Genomic DNA, 20,904 nt, shown 5'->3' on the forward strand with positions numbered 1-20,904 from the left:
TTCTATCCAAAAGGGGACAATCTGCCCACAGATATAATCAATTTGTATTGGAATTATTGCATTTTATCTTGACACAGAACATATTCATATTCTGGGGCTCCCACTACCTCCAGGTACAGGGTGACGCAATGGGGACCCGTTGTGCTCCCTCATATTTGAACCTGTACCTGGGGGGATGGGAGCGTGACCTTTTGTCCAGAGAGAATTTGCAGGAAGACATGCATTCCTTGGCATTGTTTCATCAACAATATTTTATTTATTTGGGGAGGTACCCAATTGGAATTACAAACTTTTCTGTAAAAAATGATTACAAATCAATACAATCTCAAATTCCCTATGAATTATGACCAAAAATCAATTACTTTTTTGGATATCAGGATCTTTATCAACCGTGATGGTAGTATTGGATCATCCTTGTTTCGCAAGCCCTCAGCAAGCAACACGATTCTTCATGCATCTAGCTCGCACCCTCAATCATATAGTCTCTAGTATCCCCTATAGTCAATACTTCAGGATTAAACATAATTGCACTAACCCTCTTGATTTTGAAAAAGAAACCAAAGCACTATAAGTATGTCTTCAACAAAGAAGTTATAGTAGATTCTGCTTCAAGAGGGCATACAATCGGGTCATTAATAGTGACAGATCCCAATTAATGTATCAGGTCAAAACAAAAATGGGCCCCTCTACTACTAGAATTTTTACTAGGTTTACTGGCCAACATCACATTGTACGTCACATTATGAACAAATACTAGCACCTGTTACAGGTTGACAACACAGTATCGAAATACAGTTGTGCTCATAAGTTTACATACCCTGGCAGAATTTATGACTTCTCTGCAATTTTTCAGAGAATATGAATAACACAAAAACTTTTCTTTCACTCATGGTTAGTGTTTGGCTGAAGCCATTTATTATCAATCAACTGTGTTTACTCTTTTTAAATCATAATGACAACAGAAACTACCCAAATGACCCTGATCAAAAGTTTACATACCATGGTGATTTTGGCCTGATAGCATGCACATAAGTTGACACAAAGGAGTTTGAATGGCTATTAAAGCTAGCCATCCTCACCTGTGATCTGTTTGCTTGTAATTAGTGTGTGTGTGTATAAAAGGTCAATGAGTTTCTGTCCACTTTCATCCAGTGCTGCACTGTTATTTCTGGATTCTGAGTTATGGGGAAAGCAAAAGAATTGTCAAAGGGTCTGCGGGGAAAGGTAGTTGAACTGTATAAAACAGGAAAGGAATATAAAAAGATACCCAAGGAATTAAGAATGCCAATCAGCAGTGTTCAAACTCTAATCAAGAAGTGGAAAATGAGGGGTTTTGTTGAAACCAAACCACGGTCAGGTAGACCAACTAAAAATTCAGCCACAATTGCCAAGAAAATTGTTCGGGATGCAAAGAAAAACCCACAAATAACTTCAGGTGAAATACAGGACTCTCTGAAAACATGTGGTGTGGCTGTTTCAAGATGCACATTAAGGAGGCACTTGAAGAAAGATGGGCTGCATGGTCGAGTCGCTAGAAGAAAGCCATTACTACGCAAAAGCCACAAAGTATTCAGCTTACAAAATGCCAAACAGCACAGAGACAAGCCTCAAACCTTCTGGCACAAAGTAACTTGGAGTGATGAGACCAAAATTGAGCTTTTTGGCCACAACCATAAAGGAGTCAACAAGGCCTATGATGAAAGGTACACCATTCCTACTGTGAAACACGGAGATGGATCACTATTGTTTTGGGGATGTGTGAGCTACAAAGGCACAGGAAATGTGGGGGCAAAAGGAGAAAAAAGAAGAACGACCAGTAGCCAAACACTTCGCACAACACCATCATGGTAAAATAGAAGGCCTAAAAGTTAAAGGTATATACGTCCTGAAACTTCCAGAGAGAAGAGGAGACTTTGATCGTATCCTCCTACAAAAAGAAAAATGGTGGATATATACCCTGAAATCTCTAGCACCCCTTGGTATGAACACAGAGTTAAATTTACAACCATTTCTAGACCAATGAAACCGCTTAGAGATAAAGCTAAAACTCTCCGTAATGTATATTATATATACACCTACTTTACCCTCTATGTGCTCCTCTTGGTTCTTTCCTATTATTCATTATTTATATATTTTTTACTATTTGTTATTGTTTATTCTTTTGGTCTTCTCCATCATCCCCCTTTTTCTTTCCCCCCTCCCCCACCAAACATTGAGCTCCTCTAGCTTCTTGTTAACCCTAAAGAATTTGGGACAGTAGCTACAATCGAGGGACCAGCCTGACCTCCTGGTCGGACTCTCTGATTATGGCCCATGTCTAAATCTATCTCACTTTTACAAAGTATTAAGTGTATTAAATCCCTCATCAAATTCTCCCAGCAAGTAAATTGTAATATCAAAGTCTACATGTTTAATGTCTCCTCAACTAGAAATATAGGAAGCAGCGAATGAATTGATAACTACTAGTAAATAGAAAAGAGTATTGTAATACTAGTTAAATATAAGGATAACATGGAGATGTCACAGATAAACGAAAGACAACCATCCAAGCTGTTATTTAAGCTTGTCCTTTTTTCTTAAAACAACTTTTCCTGAATGAAAACAAAAGGAGGAGCGATCATACCCCGAATCACTATAAAGGAGAAGTGGAGATCAGCCCCTTCAACGTCCAGTTGAAGCTACGTAACCCAAATGTTGCGAAACGCGGACGTAAGCTACATGCAGCGACGCCGGGTCAGTGATCCCCCGGGCACTTCATGGTAGTGAAGAGAGCGGAGCAGTGAAGATCCATCGCACACGAAGTGACATAGCGAGCGGAGCGGAAAGCATATCTAGCGCTAACCGCTGCTAAACTGAAGTGCCGTGGAACAACGGACGACCAACGGCCTGATTACCGGGACACCTGATCCACCAGGAACCAGCCAGCCATCCAGCACAGCGGGACGTGTAGCTGTCAGATCACGGAGATCCTACACTTACTAACAGCTGTCCTCCTATTCAAGCGCAGGGTAACCGGGAAAGGCAAGGAGCCAATTTCATCCCTGATACATCGGTGTCCACACAAGAAAGAAAGACGGTAACATAATATAAAGTATTGATTTATCCATCTAAAAGCATTCCAACCTTTTAATGTGGTTGATGTGTACAGAAAATCTCTGAATGATTTGCAAGTTGTGGCAAGTTGGGGAATAATTAGAAAAACAAGGGACTGCTAATCCAGCGCTTCCACTATTACCGATTACTCGCATGCACACAACTGCTTATAGTCACTGCGTGATTAAGCTGATTATAATCATGAACTAAGTCTACAGAAATACCTCGTATATTTAAATCCAGATTTTGCTAATACAAGTATGGAACAGGAAACTGGATATTAACAAGTTGAGAGGACTTCCTAGTATTTTGAGGGATTTATATAAGCTCAGCCATTACAGTCTTTCGCTGCTTCAGCAACCGCATCTTTAAACGCTCCCTGACTTAATTGCCCCACACAAGAGCATACTCATTTAGCTAACTTAGTATCCCCGGGGACCACCTTTGCATAGCAATCCCATTTGGATATTATATAATCAGATTTTTTTTTTTATTAATAACAATAGTATTTGGCATTTGCCATAGGGACTGTTATGCAAATGCAGATCACATCAGGCGCCTGCATTGTATGTTATTTGTTGGTTTGTATTAGTGTGTGTATTGTCGGTCCCATGATTGTTATCTGTTACATTGACACATCATTTGTTATGTGATACATCTATAGTGTCATTTTATGATAGGTTGTCAGTGGTGTCAAGGTTACTAATCCTGATGGAAAGTAACTTAATGTTTTTATACTAGTGAGCTTGATTTATGAAACACAAATAAAATTTGATACTTATTTTTTACTTATAATTTCCCAGACTGTCCTTTCTGACCATAAGTAGCTGTCTTTTTTATACCAGGGACATCCAATCTGTGGACCTCCCTGGGATAATTTTCTATACATACATATGCCACAAGCTACGGCCAGGACCTCCAAAGTGGAGGAGTGACAGAGAGCGAACCATAAACTCCACAATTACTAGAGTGTGAGATATTATGTGATCATCTCGCAGTTTTTTGGTTACAAGGCCAAGTCGACCTGTCATTGGCTACAGCAGAATAAAGTGAAGGTTCTGGAGTGACCATCTCAGTCTCCTGACCTCGATATCATTGAGAGAGATCTCAAACATGCAGTTCATGCAAGACAGCCCAAGAATTTACAGGAACTGGAGGCTTTTTGCCAGGATGAATGGACAACTTTACCATCTGAGAAGATAAAGAGCCTCATCCACAAATGCCACAAAAGACGGTACCACAAAATACATGGGGCTTTACTGGGGTATGTAAACTTTTGATCAGGGTCATTTGGGTGGTTTCTGTTGTGATTCTGATGTAAAAAGAGTAAACACAGTTGATTGATAATAAATGGCTTCAACCAAACACTAACCCTGAGTGAAAGAAATGTTTTTGTGTTATCATTCATATTCTCTGAAAAATGGCCAAGAAATCATATATTCTGCCAGGGTATGAGCACAACTTATGAGCACAACTGTATAGAGGTCAGCGCCCGAAAATTACCTTTGAGAGATCTAAATCTTGATTTTGACTTGAATTATTGGCACCTAAAAAATCCCTGCTCTTATATAAGAACATTACTAATGTCCTGTTTCTTTTAATGTTTTTTTTTTTTTTTTACATTTCTTGCTTCCTCGTTTCTGGCCTAGGCCAAAATTATGTCATACATACAGTACCATGAGTCTTCACGGGCATTTTTTCTTTTCTTTCATCTAGGGGTGGGGAGGAGGGACTTTCTCATAGGACAGTCAGAGTAGAATGAAAGCTCCTCCTACAAGCTTTACCCGTCACTGATAGAAGTCACAAGACTGCTATATACTGCTGATGAGAAAAGGTATTTAGCAGTTTATATTTACAAAAATAATTGTATTTCCATGTTCTGTGTAGTGTGGGAGACCAAAGTGAATGCAGACCTGGGTTTAGTAACGCTTCAATTAGTGTGTATATTAAAAGAGAAGTATGGCCAAAGAGTTTTGGGCCATACTTCTCTTGTGGTTCACAGGAGTGCACTTACTTGCGCTCTCCTCTGACCCAGGACCCAGCCAGCTGCGTGATTGACAGCTGGCTCTTGCTCTCAGTGCTCAAAGCCAGCTGCTCTAGCCTCCTCTCCAGCCCAATGCTCCAGTGAGTGCTGGAGGGGCAGAGCAGACAGCGGTGACTGACAGTCACCATTTTCTATTCAGAGTTGACCGACAACTGAGTGATTAGCGGTCATATGATCACTCAGTTCAGCCTGGGATTTTTATGGCAGAGGAGACCCTTAAACCCTTCTCCATGCCTTGCAACGTTTGTGTACTGAGCCGCACATTCGCAGCTCAACTTACATGGCTCTATATGCATGCATGGGAGTGATGCCATCGCAGCCCCAGCCAACCAAGCAGTCAAAGAGTCGGAACCTGTAAGGGATACTCAGTGAAGTTTGTGACCAACAGGAGCACTGACAGGGCAGCGCTGGAGGGGTCACTAGTCTGGTAAGTCTGCCATAATGTGCTAATATACTTTTCATACTAGCAAATTATGAGAACGCTCCTGGGGTCCATTTGCTTTTTTTTTTTTTTTTTTGCAGAGATGTAATTCCACTTTAAGTTGCATATCAACATCCACACACAAGTGCCCACATGATGTACAATACAGCAAAATGTACTGCTGAGTTTTGTGTGCGACATCACTACATAACCTGTTTGCAATAGCATCAAGTTTGCTTTATCATACCAGTGATTTATTTTAAAAATTTTGTATTCGTTTTTGTTTAAATAAATATTGAAACATGTTTACACTATATGCAGGTTTTCCATCCATTCCATCCAAGTCGAGGGTTTTGGGTACAAGGGAAACAGCCACTTGTGAAGATTACAGTGGCAGTTCACTGAGTGTCTCCCATGATCTCTCTAATAATATTGAAAGGCGATGCACAGGACACAAGCCAAAGAGATCTGTGGATAGGAGACAGCCTATAAAGTCATTGGTAGCTGCTTTCTCCATAAATTTACCATAAGTACAGACAGACTGACCTACCTCTCTGATGCAGTTTGCCGTAATTGGATCTGATAAGCTTAAAATTCACATTTGGGTTAAGCACCTTTACAGACTGTCTATATGCCAGTGGAATATTTTTTCTCTTCTTGGAGGATATAGCGCCCACATAATTTCTGTATTTCTGTGCTGGATGCACAGATCATCTTTATCGGCAACAGCTGATAGAAATGTTTACCATGTGGATTTTAAAAATGTGTGGAGCTGATGATCAAAGGAAGGCTAATTTTCACCAGTGTATGGAGCGCCTTTACAGCTTTTTACCATACACTGGTGAAAATAAGCCTTTTGTTGTCATTGTCTAGAATAATGTCCACAATGTAATAATAACCTCACTGTGGAGACAACCATGTTGAATAATTCAGTGAACCGTCCAGGCACAGAGCAAAGCTTAGTGATCAAACTACATGTACTTTTTATGATGCTTTAAAAAAAGAAGACATTTAAATAGAAGGGGGAGAAACTGATGAATTTCTGATCATGAGTATGCAGCATTAGCACCACAAATTTAAAACATAAAAGTAATTTTGTGGTGTCTCCAAGCCTTATTTTCAACACTGTGACCTTGCCATGAATGAGCAGTTCTGAAGGCTTTGTTGAGCCACTTTTCTCCACCCACCTACTGTGCAATGGCGGCTGGGGGAGGAAGGGCAGTGCGTATTGCCACAGCCAAAATGCTTAAAAGTTATACAGCAGGTCACGGGAGCAGACAGTGTCACTGTTAAACATGACTCGCGGCATGGTATTTCTAGGCAAAATCCCCATTTGACTGAAACTTTATTTCAATAAAAAAAATAGGCATTCAGGAGATGGCAGTATTGCCTCCTGAATGCCTGGCAGCTACTGTTCTACTTCCCTTTGTGGTAGTCGCTTTTCAGATGGTCGGTAGAGAGTGCCGCCCTTGTAAACAATGCCTTTCTTTGCAGGAGATCTGTAAACACATGTGATCACATCCATTCATAAAGGTGCTCCATGCTACTACAGACACTCACTGGCCACTGCTTTTTTGTTTATATTCCCAGAGAATTACTACAGCAGCATAGAGGGGGGTGATGTAAATTTTATGAATATATGTGACTGGTGGCTTGTTGGCCACCAATCACAATTATTAAAAACTGTAGGCAGTCCTGGGCACCAGATGGCTGTAACTTGAACATGTACTTATGAAGTGATTTTATAGGGCAGGGGTCTCAAAACTTTCTGAACAAAGGGTCGGTTTACTGTCCATTAGACTTTAGGAGATCTGGACTGTAACCATTTGGAGTAGAAAATGCCCCAGTGTGAGAGGAAGTAGACAATGGGGGTTATTTACGAAAGGCAAATTAACTTTGCACTACAAGTGCAAACTACAAGTGCAAAGTGCACTTGGAAGTACAGTCACTTGAAATCTGAGGGGTAGATCTGAAATGAGGGGAAGCTCTGCTGATTTTATTATCCAATCATGTGCAAGCTAAAATGCTGTTTTTTTATTATTCTTGCATGTCCCCCTCGGATCTACAGCAACTGCACTTCAAAGTGCACTTTGCACTTGCAGTGCAAAGTGGATTTGCCTTTAGTAAATAACCCCCTTTGTCTCAGGTTTGGTGGTCAGTGGGAGTAAAAAAATTATATAGCGCCTCTGGTCAGTAGGAGGAGGAATAATGCCCCATCATTGGTGTCAGTGGGAGGAATGGTGCCCTATCATTGGTGTCAGTGGGAGGAATTGTACCCTATCATTGGTGTCAGTGGGAGGAATGGTGCCCTATCATTGGTGTCAGTGGGAGGAATGGTGCCCTATCATGGGTGTCCGTGGGAGGAATGGTGCCCCATCAGTGTGAAATTTAGTGCCCCATCAGTGGGAGGAAAAATGCCCCATCGGAATATGAATATATGGAAACCTGCACTCTGGAATCCATCCAGATTCTTTATTCGATAATTACCAAGTACAGAGTAACTGTTAACATGTTTCGGTGAAGAGCCTTGTTCACAGCACAGTTACCCACATAACCAGCACCAACATATATACAAAAAGAAACTCGAACCACTCCCATTCATTAATCAATGCAATTAGCTGTAGATGAGAATCACCATTGTATAGAGACTCTCTGAAGGTAAAAACCTTTTTTTGCATAGATTTAAAATGCATTTATACATTGACACAATAAACATGAAAAAACAATGATAATAATCATCATACATACATGAATTCTGTGATTTAATAAATCTGAATAAAAAAAAACATTTGTGGGTCAAAACTAAGGTTTTAGGAAAAGAACTGATTCATAGTGAGAACTATTGAGGGAAAATTAGGGTATATGAATATAGATGAGAAAATTACGCATCCAACCTATTAGATGTGTTTATTAACGTAAAAATACATCAACATCATATCTAAAATTAATTCCTGTCGGCATTCTCGTTTTTAGGTTAAAAATCCACCAAACTTCTCTCTCTAAAGCCTCGTACACACGATCCGATTGTTGGCCAACAGAGCGCCAGACTGTTTACATCATTTTTTAAGGAGGAATGCGACTAGCTACCTTGCCTCACTGTCAAGTGACGTGGACCCTGCAGTGGCAGGCCCAGCTGAAGAGGCTGCAGCTTGGCCGTCTGTGGGTGTGCTGACGGCTCTTGAAAATGCCCATGCTGGATTGCCCTCACAAATTGCTAGAGCTGTACGTCAGAAATACCTTGATTGTTTTGTGGGTATAGGAGCAGTGGCTTGGCAGCAAATTGTAGCTGATTATGCCTAATATAATTTCGAGATCATAAACTCATATTTCATTTGAACTACTGTTGTCTGTGTTTCTTATCGGTCTAATATGTTCACAAATGGGCTTTATTGTGGCCACTTGCTCCAATAGTGCAAATGTACCTTATTTGCTACATGAGGTGACAATATCTTCTTCAGCTAACTATTATGGTGTGCTGTGGGTCTGCTACACACACACACACACAAAATTTTTGTTCTTAATGGATCTAATGCATGAAGTTCAAAAACATTATGCCTTTTCAACTCTTATAATTTTTTGAAGGACTAAAAATGAGGAGTTGGCCACATTTTAAGAGCACATTGTCACTATAAATGCAACTACTTAACAAATACACTGCTATTGAGCTTTTAAATAATAAGCCACACATTGTTTAGTAAAAAACTATTTACTCAAAGCACATTCACATGTGCGTTTTAAGGTTTTAAAAAAAAAACAACATCTTAGTGTATAACATGTATGTTTTGCATTATTTTTGCATTATTTCCCCTTTTTTGGGGCTAAACAGGCATGTTTAAAAACATCAGATAAACATCCCAAACTCAGGAAATTACAAAGTTTGATTTTGGTAAAGTGCAGGCCAAATGAGACATTAGTATCCCAAGACTGTGTGGATGTTGCCTTCCTCATATGGGGTGATCTCACCCCTTTAAAAGCTAGAATTTGAAGCCACGTACACATATTACAACTAGATTACCCTTATGATCCCATACCGCAAATGTGTGTAATTACAAACAACTTTTTTCCTAAACCCACAAAACACACAGTGTGTCAACATGTGCTAGCTCCAATCACGGGGTATAAATGGACATGTTTCGGAGGTGCAACCCCTTCCTCTGAGCTTCTATAGTTATGAGCAAAAGGGTTGCACCCCCAAAATGCGTCCATTGATACCCAGTGACGGTAGATAGCACATGTTGACACACTGTGTGTTTTGTGGCTTTTGGCAAACTAGATGTATGGAAATCCACACATTTTAGGCATGGGATCATAAGGGTAATAAGAATGTTAAGGCACAATTTGTGAGCACCTTCAAATTTGGGGTTTTATATTCTTAAAAATGCTGAAAAATTACAATTCACATTAGTTAGGGCAGTGTTTCCCAACTCTCCTCCTCAAGATGCAAACCCAGGTCATGTTTTCTATACTTGTAGAATTTGGCAGAGGTGATGTTGTCAAGTTCACTGTTAGTAATTCACACAGTCATTTTTTGACTGAGGAAAATACAGAAAACATGACCTGATGGTGCACCTAGAAGACTGGAGTGGAGAAACACTGAGTTCTGTCCCTAAACTTTCACATTTCCAAGTCTGAAAAACATGTTAAATCAGAAAAGGGTAAACAGGAGCCAACAAATGGAATAAAAAACTTTAAAACAGGCAAGAGGAAATTAAAATTTGGCAAGCATGTCCACAAAATCTCTGATTCTTCGCTGTAAAGCAGTGGCAGCCTCCTTGTTTTTCTCCAGTATGTTCAAACAATGCAACATATCGGCCAATAGTGCATTGTGGAAGATCATGACCTAGTAAGAAAAGTAAAAAGTATTAAGGTAACGATGGTCAAGTGGCTGAGGCCCTACATAGTGAGTTATGGTCAAATTCAGTAAATACTTACCTACCCAGTCTATTGTTGCTTGCAGCCTGCTTGCCCTTCAGACACCTACACTACTAGGAATGTACGCACTGCAACTACTCTTTAATCTTGGCCCTGGTGCCTGGGTCTACAAAACTCGGATACCTAGCAACACTGCCAGCTCCTTCCACCTCTTCCTTCTCCATGCTAATGTTAATGCACTACATACTTTGCTAATGTGTGGAGTTGGTGTTTGGCTTCAAATGTGTATACATGTTGAGTGTTTTGATGTCCAAACAAGAGTCCAACAATACTTACTTGCACAAACAAATGGCTGCCGAATAATTTCTTCCTCTTTCTTCGCTTTGGCCCTAAGTGTGACTTGCGTCAGAGTATTGTACATCTGTCCTGGGTCCAGGAGTCAGATCCCATGCTTCCCAAACAACATCCTGGGTGAGCACACCACACTCTCTTTCATCTAAAAAGAAACAGTACACCATTCATTAAGCCACCCCAAGTCCCATCTTTTTCTAGCATCCATTTTGCTACATTAGTTGACCAACCTTGCACTTGGTCTGATGTCAATGTTTGCTCCTGACTTGTTGACTCCACCATGCTGCACTCTGGTTGTTTTCCTGTGAAAAATGCAAAGAAAAGGGATGGTGATGTCATTTTACAGATGGCAAACACTGGACAAGTGCCAACAGCAGTTGCCCCCCACCCCTCTTGTCTCCTATGGGAAAGGGGATATATGATGATCATCTTAGCAGGCGTGACTCTGTGTGACTGTGATCCCCGGGGCCTCTCCTCTACCCATGTCTACACTGGCAAAGATGCATTAATGGGCACTGTTGAGGCAGGCAGCAACCAGAAAGTGTTCTTTACCCCTTAAGTTCTGACCTAAGCCCATGGCCTTTGGCCCACCTAAAAGCACCCCTGTCGGTGGCTAAATAAGTGTGTTTTAAGTTGTCACTTACTTTTTTGGGGGAAGATGCCCTTGTTGCCTCCCCTGTTGGGGCCCAAGTGAGGGTAGCCTCCCTTCGTGCGTTGTGGTGGCTTGGCTGGTGCCTCCCTGTTGAAAGGAGATTAAAAAATTTGTTACAAAAATAAAGAAATGTCCAAAAACATGACCAAATAAGATTTGGTCATGTTCATATCTGCTTTATATTTACCTTCATCTTTCGAATACCAAGTCATACAAAGATTTTAGATAAACTTATATATAATTCTCTAGAGCTACTTGGAGGAAGAACATATAAAGACAGCTAATTTACACATATACATATTGGTTAGATACAAATCTTACTTACTTTTTTTTATGATCTGATGTATATACCCTATCTGGTCTTGCTCACGGTGCTTGAGATCAGACCATCGTTTTCTGATTTGGTCCTTTGATCATTCCACCAAAAAATCACTCTGCAAAACGGCGATGACCTTCTCCAAAATGCTGTCCTTTCGGCTGTTGAGCCTTTCATAACTGTGCAGCTTGCAGGCGTAGTCTCCACCATCTCATCCTTGCTCATGGGGGTTGCTTTATGCCTCCTAGGAGCTCCACCACCGCGGGGCTGCCTGGAATTTGCCGAATCCGCCATGTTGCCCCTACCGAATGTTGCGCCGTGTGTCGCATGCAGAAGAGATGGTCACGCCCCAGCGCCATGACGCACTGAGAGTGGAGTTTCACGCATGCGCAGTGTATATAAAGCCATAACGCACGGTCGATGGAATGACTGTAGGAATGATCTTGGAGTGGAGGACGAACGATCGCCATCCCCAACTCACAAAAGGAGCCAGAAAACGAAGGGACAATTGGAAATTGGGGCATTGGTGGTTAGTGGCCTATTCTGCTTAGATTGAGGCCTAGATTGGGAGCAGCTTATGAGTTAAGCCAGACATTATGTTTTGTCTTGTGTTCTGTCTTGTAGGCATCATATCATTTATCATAACAGATAAATTTACTGGTCCTGATTTTTTGCCCCAATTCATTGACCTGTAGCGGGAGCTGCCCTGTCTCTGGAAGGTCAAGAGTCGAGACTACTGGAATAAAATCTCAAGGAAGGCAGCGTTGGAGAAACTGCTTGAGTTGGTGAAGCCAGTGTACCCCAGGGCAGACATCAACTATGTCAAGACAAAAATATCAAACCTGAGGAGTACTTTTAAAAGGGAGCTCAACAAGGTCATGGACTCACAGAGATCTGGAGCATCAGCAGATGACATATATGTCCCCAGGCTGTGGTATTACAACAGCCTGCGGTTTTTGTCGGACCAGATAGAACCCAGGCCATTGCTGTCTACGCTCCCTTCGACATCTGCTGAGGCCACAGCTCCAGAGGTCCACACAGGTCCTGCTGCACAGGATGAAGATGTGGAGGAGCCCAGCTTGACCCAAGTATAGCATTGTTGAACATATTTGTATACAAAAATACAATGATGATAACTAGATGTTATTGTTAAAATATTTCTGCCTTAACAAAGTGGTTTCCATATCAATAGACAGTAGTGACCAAAAATGATTTGTACAAGAATAAAAAATGCTGAGGTCAGAATGATAGTCTTTTCTATTTGTCCACATTCAATTTGCAACAGTGAGGAGATCAAAATTGTGTGTGATTGATGACCAAACTCTAAAAAAGATGCTAATTATGTCCCATTTTCATACACAGGAAAGTGTCAGTCAGGAAGAGCCTGTGGCCAGCAGCCAGACGGAGTCCCAAATCCCTCCCCTATGCTCTCCTGCTAAAAGGGCCAGGAAGAGTAGGAATCTGGACGAGGCCATAGCTGCCTTCCTCAGCCAGGCCACTACTGCCATCCGTACTGACCCAGATGAGTGCGAGGGATTTGGCATGGTGACAGCAATAGGTTAAGAGGGATGGCCCGGTGACCAGAGGAGAAGGTGCGAGGAGCTCATCCTGCAGCTCCTCACCAGGGGGGGCGATGGGTGAGATCTATGCCACCACCCACCTGTGTGATTTTGTGGGCCCACATACACAACCTCCGCAGCCAACCCACCCACTACAGCAACCCCATCCACCACAGCAGCATGGCGGTCAATGGCAATACCAGCCCCAAGACCCCCAACAAGGCTGCTGGTCTGGGGACATTCACCCCTTCCACACTTATTAATTATTATTTTCTTTTTTGTTTGAATAATGATTTGATTTGTTTTATTTTATATATTTTTGGATGCATAGAATGCACTTTTTGGTTAAGTTCTATTGGCAGATAGCATGTCTAATTTTATTTGTTTTCTTTTTTTAATGCACAATAAAAAAAAAATGGGTAGAATAATTCCTGGCTATGTGTTTTACTTCAAATGGCAGTTTGGGAGTAGGCCAGTACTTTTTCAAAAATACAATGTAAAATTAACAAGGGACACCAACAAAGTTGTATCTTTGATATTAAAAACTACGGGATAATAGTGTTGTGGTAACTTGGCCAAAAAAAAACAAGCATAAAAATATTATTCTTGATATCACTAGAAAAATAAAGCCTTTGTAAATACGTTTGGCAGAACTCCATCAGTATAACCAGCAAAGCAGCTTCATTATTATCCCATTAAAGAAGAAGAGAATGTGCGCTGCATTTCGAGATTTCATAATTTGCCGCGTCACAAATGTTAATTCTCCATTACGAACGCTAGTTTACAAGACCGTCCGCTTCCGGCACGTCCTTGCTTCCGAGCATGCGTGTTTGTACTTTGGACTTTTGTGTGATGGACTTGTGTACACACACTCGGTCGCCGTGGGAGACCCCTACTGGTGACGCTTTGTGTCTCCTGCACATTGGGATTTAGGTAAGCGGTCCATCCCTTTATAACAACTGTATATTGCCTAATTCATATATCTTTTGAAACAATGTCTTTTTTCTGGATGTGATTAAATGCACTGTTTTTGATTGTGCATTAATTAAATCGCAGATATTTTCCTGATGAAGCGGCTGAGTCCGCAAAACTAGTAGAAACATTGTCCATGACCAGCTATCCCACTGTGATTTCTCCCCATCAGGGGAGCATTATCTTGGTGATAAATATATAACCGTCACCTATTTTTAATAAATTGTTGTCAATTTTGTTACATATTTTGTATTAATAAAGCTTTGTATACTTTTTTACATGATTGTTCATATATGTGGATTTACCTCACTGTACTGTACCTTGATAGTCCAATTACCCCCTAGCTTTTTGGTAAGAACCAGGCTCCCAACCCCCTATTTCAAAAGAATTTCTGGATGATGGTACAATCTTTACTTGATTTTATCTCGTCACTAAAATTGTTTTTGAGGCCATCCATAATTTTGTGTACAGATGAGACGAAAATCTGACAACAGACCATTGTCCGCCGAAAATTTACTAGCCTGCCATCCAACATTTGTTGGAGGAAAGTTGGACAACAATTGTCTGATGGAGCGTACTAACGGTCAGATTTTAGGCAAACAGTCTGTCATCACACAATTCCCTGCCGAAAATCCGATCGTGTGTACGAGGCTTAATAGCTTGCGGTGGGTGTCTCCCCGTCTAGGTGGATTTTTTACTCTCTCTAGGCCATAAAAAGTGAAGAAGGACATATTACCATGATGCACATATTTAAATGTTTAGATACATTCAATAAACCCTTATCATTCTGATATGAAGCTCCATGAAAGTGTTCTCTCACCCATGTCCTGAGAGATCTGATCGTACAGCCCATACTGCAGACTGCACAAAGTACACTCTATAGCATAAACTATGTTGGAGGAACCACAGTTTATGTAGTCCCGCAGAAAAAACTCCTTCCCTGTTGCACAAGATTGTACTAACTTCGATTTTTTGGTATGTTTGTGGCAGAAACAACATGTGTTTGTGCCACAGGCATATGATCCATTGGCACTTAACCATGTCCTCTCCACACCTTTGGACAAAAACAAGCTAGGTGATAACATTCCTCCCAAAGTTTTAGCTCGACGGCTGGAAAATCTACACACTTGCTTTAGAAATGGAGAGAGATCACAACTGGTGGACAAGACAGGTAGATGTTTTTTACTGATATCCTTAATTAGATTAAATTCTCCTGAATAGGTGGTAACAAAAGTAAGAATATCTTGGCCATCAGATTTACCGTTTTTATGGGATTTGTATTTTAATAATGTGGATCTGTCCCTGTCTGCAGCTGTGGCTATTGCTCTGTTAACACCCCTGGAGTTATATTTGCATGCTACTAATCTAGAGGTTATTGTGTCACACTCCTGGACAAAGCTTTTTTCAGTGAAACAATTTCTCTTAACTCTGAGACCCCTTTCACACTGTGGCGGTTTGCAGGCGGTATTGCGCTAAAAATACCGCCTGCAAACCGAGCCCTAAACAGCCTCCGCTGTTTGTTCAGTGTGAAAGCCCGAGGGCTTTCACACTGAGGTGGTGCGCTGGCAGGACGGTGGTCCTGCAAACCGCTTCTTTGGAGCGGTGAAGGAGCGGTGTATTCACCGCTCCTAAACCGCTCCTGCCCGTTGAAATCAATGGGACAGCGCGGCTATACCGCGGCAATACCGCGGCTATAGCCGCGCTGTACGAGGGATTTTAACCCTTTTTTCGGCCGCCAGCGGGGGTTAAAACCGCACCACTAGCGGCCAAATACCGCTGCAAGAACGACGGTACAGCAGCGCTAAAAATAGCGCTGTTGTACCGCCGACGCCCCCACCGCCCCAGTGTGAAAGGGGCCTTATAGACTCACCAAGTAGAACTGATCTAATCGTGTGTGTAGGATGACAACTGGTCGCCAGCAAAACTGAGTTGCTGGTGCATGCTTTCTGTGTGTACATAAATGCCCCATCATTGGTAACAGTTGAAGGTATGAGCCACATTATTGTTGTCTGTGGGAGGAACAAACCCCAAGGGCTGCATACAGGCAAGCAAAGGACCTCTTTCAGCCCATGGGCCACAGTTTAGAGACCACTGTTACAGGGGATAATTTACTACGGCAAATAGGTTGGGAATTTTTCCCAGACCTTAATAAATACAGCAACGTATTACTTTGCAAAGAATACCAAATAATGTGCAAGTGGAAAGAAAAAAAATGCATTCACTGTTCTGAGGATTATTTTTTTCGAAAATTGCAACTTCCTTTGCAAAGTACATAGTTTATTTGCCTTTAGCAAATCAAACCCATTGACTCTGAGACTGTGTTGTACGTAAGGGTTACAGAACAGGCATTCTGTGAGCAGTTTTCTGGTGATGTACATGCCAGTAAAGGGGTTAATGTGTAACTAAAGGGCACAAATAAAGAATATGGCATATATGATGCAATCTGTCACTAGCATAAACACAGAAGTGTTTTTTTTTAATGAGTCCCCCTGTTGTATTACCTGTTGATCCTGAAAATAGACACATTATTTTTTTCACTAGCTGTATTTTACAGTACCAAGCTGACAAAACAAAAAAAGATGCAGTCACAATTGCAGGAAATCCTTGTCTCAGCTGCTTAATAATCAGAGCAAATGTCAATCAACCAGCATTGGCATTGACTGTATTAGATTGTATAAAAACACAGGGAGACCACCACCCTGCAGAACTGACAGCTGCTGGTAACTCTTTTAAAAATGCCTCAGAGAGAAAGCAAAAAGTACCAGGATCAACAGGTCTTTATAAAAAACTTTATTTACACGAATAGAAACCGCTTCAGAATGTTGAGTGGGAGGAGATCAGGGAACGACAGCGCCCAATCTCCTCTGCTGAGTGTGAACCTGGAAGTGTTCCAGGTTCACAGTTGTTAGCTAAAAAGTCGTGTATAAAGGGGATCAAGCACACTTCTGTGTTTGATCCATTGGAACAGAGGGCAGGACCTCTGATATCTCCATAAATGGTACCCGTCACCTGCCCAATGCTATTACATAGGGGGTTTGTTAGCCCCCTTGTGATAGCAATAAAATTAAATGAAAACGTAAATTAACTATTTGCCACCTGCCAACAGTACATCAACTGCTGGCGAGCAGCATCCCCAAGACACAGCAATGTACACGTACATGCCTGACAAAGGGGTCCTGCGTGGCTCCGAATTGTTCCACTTAGTCCTTTGTGATGTGATCTTTCTGCAAAAAAATCTTCGGCCGATATTTGAGGATCCATGGTGCGCTGGCGAATGTTAGTTGCCACACCCCGTGGGGCGTGCAGCGACGCAAACCTGTGACCACTGTGTAAAAAGAAAAAAAATCCCTGACCCCCCCCGAGTAGTACAGTGTCACTATGGCGACAATGAACTATCCTGATTACAGGATGTAAGAAAAAAATCTTAAAAAAAGAAGAAGAAATTAGAAACTTAAAAAGAATGCTCGTTGCTCTCGTAGGTTGACTCTAGAGGAGACAAACCCATACTCTTCATGCTGTTGATCTCTATCCTCCTGAGGCTGGTCAAGCGGAAATCTTGAGAGGGTGTCAGCATTGCCATTGGAGCGCCCTGACTTGTAGTGAATAGTATAGCTGAACTGGGCAAGCCGGGCCACCCAACGTTGCTCCAAAGTTTAAAAGAGCTGTAGTTGGCTGGATTACATTCTGTAGGCTGCAATGCTGCGACTAGCGTATGCTATCACTCGCTCAGTCCCATCTTGCTCCTGAGCAAGTACAACCCCCCAGCCTTGGAGACTGCCATCGGTGTACACCCGGAAGGGTTTACGGTAGTCAGCGTAAGCTATTATTGGTGCAGAAGTCGACTTTGCCTTGAGGGTCTTAAACGCTTCACTCTGTGCTGGCCCCCAACTCTCATTAATACTTGGGGAAGATTTTCCCTTTTTATGGGCAGGTTGACCACACATTGAGTGGGTGAGTGGGGCCGCAACACTAGCAAAAATCGGAATGAATCTGCGGTAATTACCCAGAAGCCCCAAGGAGGAGCGAAGCTCCGTCACCGTTTTTGGAGTGGTCCAAGCCTGCACAGCCTGAATCTTATCTGGATCTGGAGACACCCCCTTTGTCTCAACCACATGCCCCAAATAGTGGATTTTGGTCTTCATAAGATGGCATTTTTCTGGTTTAAGCTTAAGTCCATATTGAGCTAGCCGAGAGAGGACTTGGTCCAAATGCTTCAAATGGTCCTCAAACATTTTGAAAAAGATGATGATGTCATCCAAGTAAATCAGAACGGAGTCAAAGTTCAAGTCTCCCAAGCAATGTTCCATTAGCCTTTGGGAAGTGCTGGGGGCATTGGTTAGGCCAAAAGGCATACGATTGAACACGTACAGTCCCAGAGGGGTAATAAAAGCTGTTTTTTCACGGTCGTCTTCCTTTACAGTATCCGCTGGCCATGTCTAGAGTAGAAATATAATGAGCCTGGCCTAAGGCCATTAGGGATTCTTCGACCTGTGACAGTGGGTAAGCATCTTGACGTAAATTTCCATCTTTCTTTTGGATAAGAACTATGGGAGCAGCCCAAGGATGGCAACTCTCTCCTATCCCCCCCCCCCCCCTTGTAGCATTCCTTGTAGTAAGTCTTTAACTTCCTGACAAAGGGCAGGGGGTATATTACGATACCTTTTACGGATGGGAGCAGCATCACCAGTGTGGATTGGATGATCCAAAGCAGTAGTACAGCCATAGTCATCCAGGCCCAGAGAGAATGCAATGATATGTTTGTGAAACAACTGCTGTATTTTAGTTAATTGATCAGGAGTCATATTTTGAACTGGAAGTGCGAGTTGTACTAATAATTGCAAAATATAAGAGTCCTCGGAATCAGGCAGAGCAGATTGCAAACAAGCACATGCAGCTTCCACTCCAGGGCAAGGATCAGTGATGCCGTTTCTAGGTACTGTATACACATCTGCAATAGCCAAGTCAGTGGGTACATGGAGAGCAGCAGACCCCAGGTTAACAAGTTGCACAAATACCTGTCCCCGCTGGACAACAGTCCTGGCTATTAACCATTCAACTTTTATTTCTAGATTGCGTTGTGGTTCTACCATCACAGTGGCTCCTTCTATGTGACTTCTAGCCACAACAGGAAGGGGGCATACCAGCTCTTGATGGGGTTGTATAGTAATCCGCTGGCGTGCGGGAAGGCGGATGACCCCAACTTTCTCTGTATATTTGTGATTTGATGTCTGAATTCTGTAGCTGGGTTTCTGGCCATTTAGACCCCTGTGTAGAAGGCTCCTGAAGAAGGCAGGTTAAAGAGGAGTTCCAAATAAAAAAACAAAAAAATTAAAAGTCAGCAGCTACAAATACTGCAGCTGCTGACTTTTAATTGGACACTTACCTGTCCCAGGGTTCAGCGATGCGGGGGATCGAAGCCCTCATTTCCCCCTCCGTTCAGCTGCGCCGGCATTGCAACTGTGGGCACCGGGCTGTGGCTTCACAGCCGGGCACCCACTGCGCATGCGCGAGCGGTGCTGCGTGCCATGATTGGCCGCTCAGTCATCTGGGACCTGTAATGGGTCCCAGATGATTGACAAGGGGGAGGAAGTAGAGCTGAGCCCTTCCTGTGCCGAGGGGAAGTGATGTCACCAGCCCAGGCACTGAAAGAGGCAGACTACGTGGGACCCCCTAGTTTTTTTTTATTTTTTTTATGCACATTCATGTATTTTTTTTTTTTGGGTGGAACACCACTTTAAGTGCAGTTCCTTCAGGGCGTTCATGCCCAATACCACTGGAATATCTGGGAAGGAAACATCACGGTTCACCACCACCCCAACCTGGGTGAGGGTCTGCCCATAGACTTTTAGGGACATCCAGGTGACCACTACTACAGCAATAGGCAGGTTATTTGCAGCTTTTAGATTTAGCCAGAAAGGATCTTGAGTTGGGGTGTTGCCAAAATGGTGATGGTAGAAGTGAGATGCCATGGCAGTGACCTCTGATCCAGTGTCTACCAAACAGCTGGCCGGCTGGCCATTGAAAGTCACAGTTACAACTGGGCATGTAGATATCATCATAGGATCTTGTTGGGGTTGTGAAGAAACGCATCCCATGAGTTGCCCCTCTGCCACGGGAACCTCTAGTTTAAAGGATGCTGTTGGGCAATCTTTGCTCTCTTTCCCACACAGTTCCTGGAAATGTGGCCTAACCGTCCGCACTGCCAGCACCTGCGATCTGTATCCGGGTCTCTCCAGAGTGGGCTGCGTGTAGCTCTAGGTTGGATATACCCGCACCGAGTAGCTGGCATTTCCTGTTTGAGGGAGGTCATGGAATCAGCTAGGTCCTTTACAATTCTTTCTATTGAGGACAACACAACAGCTGGGTTTGTTGAGGGGCTTTGTTGAGGGGCATGGAGCAGTCACTTCCTTGAGCTCTAATGGCCACCTGACTCCATGAATGCAGGTAACCTGGCTTCTGGCAATAGCTTGTTCGTGTTTCAGCTCTTCCTGTTCTCTCTCAATGGCCTTTTGCAGGATAACAGCAAACTTTACTGTGTCATCAGCCCTCACTCTATCTCTTAAGGCTCTCTTTAATGAAGAGGACTGGACACCGAAGAGAAACTGGTTGAAGAATATTATTAAT

Source organism: Aquarana catesbeiana, linkage group LG01 (assembly GCF_042186555.1).
Source record: "Aquarana catesbeiana isolate 2022-GZ linkage group LG01, ASM4218655v1, whole genome shotgun sequence".
Lineage (NCBI taxonomy): Eukaryota > Metazoa > Chordata > Amphibia > Anura > Ranidae > Aquarana > Aquarana catesbeiana.